At 42.3% G+C, this 6614-nt stretch overlaps 1 long non-coding RNA gene across 5 annotated transcripts; it reads left to right on the top strand.

The window, feature by feature from the left end:
* Positions 1-1061: 1061 nt before the first annotated feature.
* Positions 1062-6406, top strand: LOC123144284 (uncharacterized). Of its 5 annotated transcripts, none has more exons than XR_006471361.1 (7): positions 1062-1852; positions 2346-4108; positions 4287-4865; positions 4937-5022; positions 5107-5531; positions 5620-5725; positions 5864-6406. It is a non-coding gene; the product is annotated as an uncharacterized lncRNA (long non-coding RNA). The 5 variants fall into 5 exon arrangements; XR_006471359.1 differs by having other exon boundaries at positions 1064-1204; positions 1380-4108; XR_006471362.1 differs by having other exon boundaries at positions 1066-1204; positions 1719-4108.
* The last annotated feature ends 208 nt before the right edge of the window (positions 6407-6614 follow it).

Below are 6614 nucleotides of genomic sequence, written 5' to 3'. Positions count from 1 at the left end.
TTCATTTTTTTATTGATAGCCCTTTTGTTCATTTGATTTATATAAAATAATAAGCGCTCACAAATTCAATTATTTTATTGATAGCCCTTTTGGTCATTTGATTTATATTATCAGCAAACGTTATTCAATTCTTTTTTTATCGAGCGTCTCCGGTATGACTCTGTGGTTCAATCATCATCTTGTTATAATACTAATATTTTTATAATATTCTTGTTATTAAGCACATAAAAGATTCTTTATCATCGAGGTCATCTTATGGTCTCTGGATGTTAAATTACATGGAGTACTTCACTGGAGATCGTTTGTCCGACACTCCCAAACAAGTATATTTTGCATCGTATCATGATACTAATTATTTTTTGTTGTATCATTATTTGAAAACTAAGTCTTATTATTACCACTTCACTTTAGGTTCATATGGCAGATTTTAGAACAAAATTAGCTGTGATTTTAGTCGACTCGGAATTCAATGATGACGATATAAGAAACCGAGACTTGGATGATGATGAAACCAACACGGATCCCACCGATTGTATGATTGTCGAAAGACCTCCTAACAAACTCAAAGCATCCAACTCCTCGTCACAAGTTGAGCTCATGTCGCAATCATTTATTCTTTCGCCATTTGTAACTCCAACAAACGACGACTTAATAGATGAACTTTGCTTGATAATGTTGCTTAGTTGTTACTTTTACGTATTTTGTAATAATTAACAATTACAATATATTTATGTGATCATTAATTTTATCATTTTATGTGAAGACATGTGTATTGGTCGTGTGTTACATGCACGAGTTTTTACGTATTTTGATTTTGGAATTTTGGGATCACAACATTTCAACAATGGAAGTCTTTCACCAGTCAAGCAAGACCTATGACTTGATCTAAAATAAATTACTATATTGAAATTATTGGACGCGACACGCATTTAAATGTTCAGATAAAAACACAAGAATACTTAATGTTTTTACTGTAGTTTATTAAGATACATGCGTTGCACGTGTGCACGCTTACTAGTAGACGTAAACGATTCGCTCCCGTCGGAAAAAAGAAAGTAAAAACGATTCGCTAGGTATTGCCCCGACGACTAAATCCCCTCTGCGCCGCCACCCGCGAGAGACACGCCCGCCGCCCGAACATCCGATTCAGCGCCTCCCGCCGGAGACTGCTCGCGGCCGACGAGGGACACGCCGGCGATATCTCGTGAGCCCGCCTCTTTCATCTACGTTCTCCTCCTTTTCTCCTGCCCCCCTGTTCAGCAGCAACCTCTCAATCCATGGCCCTCTCCTTCAACCTCGGCCACGACCGGCCTGGTGCGCAGCTCCCAGTTGCCATCCCCTGCGCCTCCTCTCACGTCTCCCCCACCTCGCGTGTGCAGCGTCGTGGCTGCGCGTCGCCAGCGCCATCTGATGCAGCCCCGCGCCTAACCGCGTGCACGCCATGGGCAGCGGCCATGGAGGCCGCACCTCCGGCTGCTCGCTCGCCGCTGGCCAGCCAGTACCTCCGCCAACATCTCATCCATCTTGATCAGGGGCACGACCTACAACTCCAACAGTTTGGCCAAGGGCATTACAACCACATCCGCTGCCTTTGGGCACGACCACCAGTGCTTGCGTTCCTCCGAGGAAAGAATTATGAGCTCTCACATAAATGGCTGAAACGCCTACAGGTGTGTGGGTGTGTTTTAACTTTTGCTCATTCTTTTGTTTTTAAACAGGTGAATTTCTGTTGCTGGAGCGTTTTAGTGAAAAGGAATTCGGTTCTGAAACTACTCTTGAAGTTTATGACCTGAAAAACACAGGGGAATTATTTTCCTCTATTTTGTGTTACGGTCCTGCTCTACAGCTACAGGTGTTTATTTTTATGCCTAAAAGAAAGTATGTGCTTTCTAGAATAAGCTCCATATATATATACATCAACGTAAAATTGGAGCATGTACAGTTTTATTCTTGTGCTGAGTGTGCATCAACAGATCAAAACTAGAAATAAATAGGTGCTTAACCATTCATCATTCTCCTTAAGCACATTGTAAAAATGTGAGAAGCAAACCTGAGAAAGGTTAGTGTACTGAAGGCGTATGCAGTGCTTTCACAGAGGTGACAAAGAGCTACAAAATGTACGATGAATTGTAAAAGGAAAAAAAAATTCTGCACTTGTCATTTTCGCTAGTTGCTACTGTGTCTCACTAGTCTTCAGGTCTGCACCTACAGAAAGTTCTGAAGCGTCACTAGTGTTCAGTTCTGAAGCAGATTCAGAATGATGGGATACCATCCTAAATACAGTAGCAGCATCCCAAATCCATTCCAAGTGAAAATGGCCGGAATTGGTTCTATTTTTTTTGTAGCAGTGGAGCTCTAAAGAAGAGATAAGGAATAACAGTTCATCTAAAACAGAGAAGATAGACAAGAAACAGGGCTATCACGTTTGGCTGGATCTAAGAAGATATTCTGGTGTTGTTCCTCCTCCGCAGCTTCTCCTCCTGCGTGATCCCCACCTCCTTGATTTGATCCCACTGACGAGCTAAGGTTTTCTCCATCACCCCCTTCAGTATGCAAGCTCATCTCTTCTCTTTCATCTCCTTAATTTCTTGGTCTTTTTACCCTTTCTTTACCCTGCTCCTCAAAAATCTAGAACCCTAACCCTAAAAATTAAGAAATTCATGGAGAAAAGGGAATGGAAGAGGAAGAGGGTGGTGTTACCAACGAGAAGACCGCTGACGATGGAGAGGGACGCCGGAAAAGGTCGTTGCCGCCGCCGAGCTCGCACCAAATCGATGCACAGCCCAGTTCGCCTCCTGGTCGCTACCGCATGAAGAGGGAAAGGGGGGATAATCCACGCAGGAGAGAGAGGGGTAGCCCTTGCTTCAAGATTGTCCCTCCGGCGTCATCGACATGGCTGCCGCCGCCTCCGCAAACCGCAATCGCCAGTGAGGAGGGGCTGAGGAGAGAGGAACGTGAACCGCTCGCACCTGATTAGAAAAGACATGGGTACGGGTGGAGACGTAGAGTGGGCTAGCTCCAAAGGACCAGTCAACCGTCGCATCAACGTAAGCAAGGTAAATTTACGGCGATAGACGTGGAATAATATTTTTATCGGTTGAGGATTCGTTAAGCCACACTGTTGCTCGGTCGGATGACTGGGGTGAAGAATTACTTATTCTTCACCCTGGGTCCTTAATAGACTTTATATATATATATATATATATATGCATTGCCTGTGTTGATTGCTCCAAAGTTGTAACATGCATTTGCAGGTTTATCAATGTATACTGACAACTGTGGTAGAAGTACATGTTCCGATTCTTTGTCTAATTAGAGTTTGTAATTAGTGTGGCTATCATGGAATGGAGGGATAGATGATTTCTGTATCTGCATATTAGTTACAAAACATGAGTTTGTTGAGATACAAAGTTCTAGCATTTGGTTAAAATCTGATATAAATTTTGAAATAGGTCCCAAAACTTTCTAATCAGATACGACTAGCGTCTAGCATATTGCTCTGTTTTGCTAGATGACGGTGCTCACAAATATTAGGCTATTACATTAGCCTAAGGATAAACAATATTCATGAAGCGCTTCTATATTGCCGGACATGAGTGACCCTCCGAGAGCCAAAGCTGGTCAACCCTGCTCTGTAGCGAAGCACGGGAATGGGTGCGAGGATTGAGTTCTAATTTGGTGGAAAGAGACCAACAGTGTTGATGTTCAGAGGGCTGATATTCATCTCTAGAGGCAAATAATCTCAGATTTTTTAGTAAACGGTAATCCCATATTGATATGATTCTATAACAAAGAACATATTGTCTGTTTTCCGAACAAAGAGCCAAAGTTAACTCTTTATTTTTTACTTTTTGAGGTATAATGAGCAGATTTATGATTAGTTAGTGCCATTATATTATCGATTAATCTTGCTTTAGTTATGATGCACATGTCCACAACAATGTAATGCCATATAGATTGGTGTTGAACGACACAAATTTATGTCCCCTGTGCAAAGCATGGGCAATTTTCGAGAGGTGATTGTTATGGCAGGAGGAGATGAGTCTGGCGGAGGCAACCCTCCGGCGGCCCGTAGGTGGAGGCTTGGTGGGTGTTAGCGGACGGATAGGTGAGATCGCCGATCCATTTTTTACCGGATCGGGCTTGTAATGGGATAATGGAAGTGTTCTTACGTTTTGATTTTAGTTGCTTTCGAGTTTTAGATTTATTTTTCTTTGCAGAATGGTAATTTGCTGAGATAGAGTCTTGATTTTAATTATTGCAGAACGCTAATCGTTTTATGTCAGCTTTATCTTCTCAGGATAAACCAGATGTTTTCCTATGCCTTGAGGAGTTGCTGATGGATGATATGCAAAGGCTACCAAGTGGTAGCTGCAATGTTGCAATTGAGGTCAGCAATGGGTGCTTCTCCTGGGACGGCTCACCTGAGATACCAACACTGAAGGATCTGGATTTTTAAGCTCAGCAAGGCATGCGTGTTGCAGTCTGTGGGATGATCGGATCTGGAAAATTAAGTTTGCTCTTTTGCATTCTCGGTGAGGTGCCAAAGCTATTAGGAGAGGCTAAAACTTGCGGAACATTGGCATATATGTCAGCCAAACGGTATGGATGCAGAGCAGCAAAATTCAGGACAACATACTGTTTGACAAGGAGATGGAGAGTGAGAAGTATGGCAGGGTCCTTGAGTGGTGTTCGCTGAATAAAGACATGGAGATCAAAGTCATTGGAGAGTGAGGCAGCAATCTTAGTGGTAGGTAGAAGCAATGGGTTCAGATAGTCCGTGTATTGTATCAGGTGCTGACACCTATTTCTTCGATGATCTGTTCAATGCAGTTGATGCTAATACATGATCCCACCTTTTCAAGGTATAATGCAATCTCTTTTATTTACAATAGAAGTTTGAGAACACGTTGCTTAAGGCTTCTACCATTTGCAGGAATGCTTGCTTGGGGCTTAGGCTTAAAAACAATGGTTTATGTCACTCACCAGATTGAATTCCGGCCTGCAGCCGATCTTATTTTGGTGAGAATTTCATTGGCACATGTTTCATGTCAATTTTATTGTCATAAATTATCCGCTTCTCCTTATAAGGTAATTTTAGTGCAGGTAATGAACGGCGGGAGAATAGCACAAGCAGACAAATACAACGATATACTTAGTTCAGGAGCGGACCTAGCAGAACTGGTTGGTCCTCACCAAGAGCCTCTCACAACATTGGACGTGATTGATGTTGCCAATGGAGGTGATGAGACATTCTCTTCGAGCCTATCCAGGCCATTGTCATTGGTTGAAGAGAAAGATAAACAAAATGGCAAATAAGACAGTGACAAGGTTCAAAGTGGGCAGATGGTGCAGGAAGAAGGAAAAAAGATAGGGTGTGGTTATGGGTCTACTGGAAGTACCTCACATTGGCTTACAGGGGAGCTCTTGTAGCACAGTTACTTTTCCAAGTACTTCAGGCGTTCAGATTGCTAGCAATTACTAGATGGCCCGGGCTTCTCATATGTCGAAAGACGCCGAGGCTCCAGTGAGTACGTCGACACTGATCTCTGTCTTTGTGGCATTGGCTATTGCAAGTTCGCTTTGCATCTTCGTAAGGGCATTTGTTTCTTGTGGCAGGTGCATACAAAATAGCAACTCTGTTGTTCAACAAGATGCACATAGCCATATTCAGAGCTCCTATTTGTTTTTCGACTCCAATCCAGGTGGGAGCATCTTGAATAGAGTAAGTCATTTGCATTAGCTCAGATTTCCTTGGAAGTTTGATTTATTAACATCAACTATGTTGACTCTGAAGAAAGTCGCCAATGATTATAGAGGGTATGTCTTTGTCTCAGTCAGTAAGAAAAATGTAAACTTGCAGGACTGTGGAAGAAGCCGAGGGGCGAGCCATTCTGATTGGCCTCAAGTCGCTTTCAGCCGTGTACAGAGGGCCCATAATCATATCATTGGAACTAACAGCGCTATGATTACCCAAGAATTGGAGGTGGGAAGGCCTAATAGGTCTGGTTGTTTCTCTTTCATCAGCGACGTAAAAAATGAGCTGCAGGTTTTCAGCCCCGTCCTCATCTACTCCATCCCTAGGGGAAAAAACAAACTGGCACATGAGCTGGCTGCTCGAGCGAGACGAGATCGTTCATCTTTGCTGATGTATCGAGGCAACTCTGCACTCTGATGCTATCGGAATGTACCACCTGAGTGTGTTTTGTCTGTTTAGGTAGTCATCCTAAAAACAAGAACTATGCTGACTCGGGACTTAACTGGTTAGGCTTCAACCAAAGGGAAGTGGATAGAAAGATCGCTTACCAGATGGGTTCTGTTGCGGTTTCCATCATACAAATAGCATCAACACCTATATTGGTAATTGTTTATTATATTATTTTATATTAAAATGGCGTATGTATTCTACCGGAGCTGTCACGTGCCATATTAATTTCAGAAGAGCAATTTCTAATTTAATGGTTAATGTATTGTTATGTCTAAACTGAAAATACTAAACAAAAATAGAGTCAGAATTTGTATGTATATACAATGAATAATGGATGTTCCAATCACTAAATTTAACGTAAGGTTTTAGAATAAATTGTGGTTTTCTAAGCTTGTAACCTGTAGTC

Source organism: Triticum aestivum, chromosome 6D (assembly GCF_018294505.1).
Source record: "Triticum aestivum cultivar Chinese Spring chromosome 6D, IWGSC CS RefSeq v2.1, whole genome shotgun sequence".
Classification (NCBI taxonomy): Eukaryota; Viridiplantae; Streptophyta; class Magnoliopsida; order Poales; family Poaceae; genus Triticum; species Triticum aestivum.
Note: the sequence above shows the minus strand (reverse complement) of the source record. Positions and strands in the feature narration are given on the sequence as shown.